Source organism: Lygodium microphyllum, chromosome 29, assembly GCF_053477565.2.
Source record: "Lygodium microphyllum isolate KBCC chromosome 29, Lygodium_microphyllum_v1.1.10, whole genome shotgun sequence".
In the NCBI taxonomy this organism is placed as follows: Eukaryota; Viridiplantae; Streptophyta; class Polypodiopsida; order Schizaeales; family Lygodiaceae; genus Lygodium; species Lygodium microphyllum.
Window position 1 is genome coordinate 68,949,454 of NC_141163.1, and position 2,484 is coordinate 68,951,937.

Here is a 2,484-nt window from a genome sequence, read left to right on the forward strand (position 1 = left end):
AAACTAGAAGAAGGTGGAATGTCAAGTTTTGAGGAAAGATTTTCAAGGAAGGCGAGAAGCACCAAGCTCGAGCCCAAAAGACACTTCAAAGAACTCGATGACGATCTTCAAAAGTAGGAGAGAAGCTTAAAGCTCAACTCAAACCACCTTCATAAGCAACTTGATAACGGAAACTTCAATGTAGGTGAGGGGCTTAAAGCTCAACCTCAAGCCTTCTCTCCCAAATTCGATGGCAAGATCTTCGAAGAGGGCGAGGGATACAAGCTCCACCTCAAGCGTCTCTCTCTTGATTTTGATACTCTCCCAAGCTCTCCTAGTCCTCCTTTTATAGTCTTTTCCTCTTCCTCTCACGTTGTGCCTTTTCATTATCCCAAAAAGCCTAAGGCTTTTTAGCTTTAAAAACATTAAGATTTATGTTTTTAAACACTGAACATGTCGTTTCTTCTCATCGTTTAAAGCTTTTGTAATAAGCTTTTTCACCACCCCTCCTCAACCATGTCTGCATAATGTTTTTCCATAATGCTTTAAATATTCTTCTATTGATTGGTTAACTATACTTGGCGGGGGGTAAGCCTTAGCTAAATACAGAGGAGCAATTATTGATGCATCCACCAATAGCTTCTCCAACTATAGCACTTGCAATTGCCATGTTGACAATAATATCAACAGAAGAACGATTGAGCTGCATCCTTTGAAGCATGCGTGAATAGTCTCTTATATGATTCTCAATCTCATGTGAAATACTTTGGTTAAAGGCCTTCAACTTGCTTCTAGAGACCGTTTGTCCTTATGATAATTGAGTTTTACGATGCCATGCGATCTAGTGCGATAAGATTGAGAATACGCCATGACTAGCACCAGCAATGGCTCATAGAATACGCCATTATCCTCCTAATAGTGCCGCCACATCAAAACGCCGTCTACTTCGACAACAGAATTGTGTTTATGCCATTTTCCCTACACAATACCGTCAAGTCACTATAATTGCTTGTCTATCTATGCTGTCGCCATTATCATTACTGCGCAGAATGTGGTTTGCCGCCTTGCGTTGACCTTCAGTGGTGATGCCGTTATGGTTGCCATTAAGCTCTATCAATCAGTAGCCATATTGCGTAATTAACCAATCGTCACGATCCATAGTCGCCATTTTATCTACCAGAATGTACATAGCCATTGCCAATATCTAGAGTACTTAGTTCTTCACGGCATTATGTGGCACAGGAATTCTGACGTCTTCCACCAATCCAAAAGATTTTTGAGGCTCTGCAATAGATGCAGTTCAAGTATCTGCTGACATTGCATCCTCTGCAGTCGTATATCCAGCAGCCAGCTCCAACGAAGTCCTTTTTGCCTCACGCTTTCTTGCGCGCTCCTCAGTGAAGCAGAAGTGTTCGGCAAAGAATATCCCAGAACCTCGTTGATCTTCTTCAAGACTGCTTTTAGTTCCTCTCCAACGACAGCCTTCATTGCACATCCTTCCTAATTGCATAGTTAGCATAGAGTTGATTGGAAACATCTGCATGGTCTTTTCTTTTCATCCCCTGCCCAATAGCACTCTTCATCAATCGTGAAAGAGATGGAAGAACATTGATTGGATGATAAATGTAACCTATCGATCAATGTAAATTTAACCCTCAATACTATACCCAGTCAAATCAAGAATTGGATGAGTAATATCATTGTTTGGCATGGCCAAAATGGGAATTTGTGTAATGGATCTTTTTCTCCCTTGGATTCTTCCAGCACACTCATAAATTATAGCCAAGTCAGTATACATATAACCAGGATATCCACGACGACCAAGAACTTCCCCTCATGTTGTAGAGACCTCTCATACAAGCACATGCTTGCCAAAATCATATGCTAGATACTCAGCTATTGTGAGGGCAATCCTAAGAGTAATAATATGCTCAATGGTAGGATCCTTTGCAAAATTCAAGAATAAAGTAACTCTCTCCATCGAACCATTTTCATGTTTGAAAAATTGAGCAGTCTCCATGTTCACTCTCATGGCTTCCTATGTGTGCTTTGAAGTTCATAGGAACTGGAGCTTCTAAGATCCAAGATAGACATATTCATGTACCAACCTTCCTTGGCCTATTGTTCTTGTAGTTGCACACACTTTCAGCACACCTACAAGAATAACCCTATCTAGATCAACACCCTCCTCTAGTATTTCACTATAGAGCTTGATTACCATATGGAAGGGGCCATGCATGGCATATCCAATAATTATGCCCTATGATACAATGCTTTGACTTGGCATCTTTTCAGACTCTTCATGTGCTTTTTGTAGTCTAGAACACTTGACATACGTGTCCTCTTTTTCTTGAAGAAATACTCACTGACGATGTAAAACTTACAACCTTTTCCTTTAATCCTTGAGACTTCAAACGGATTCCTTCATGTGAACCTGTTTTTCCATGCAATGTGCCCTATCAAGAATATGCTTTGGAAGAGAATTTTGTGTCTAATCATTCATGT

General features: G+C 40.5%; 1 pseudogene; it reads right to left on the reverse strand.

The window, feature by feature from the left end:
• Window positions 1-1,200: 1,200 nt before the first annotated feature.
• On the reverse strand, window positions 1,201-2,011 carry LOC148010755 (V-type proton ATPase subunit B 2 pseudogene; annotated as a pseudogene).
• Between the last annotated feature and the right edge of the window lie 473 nt (window positions 2,012-2,484).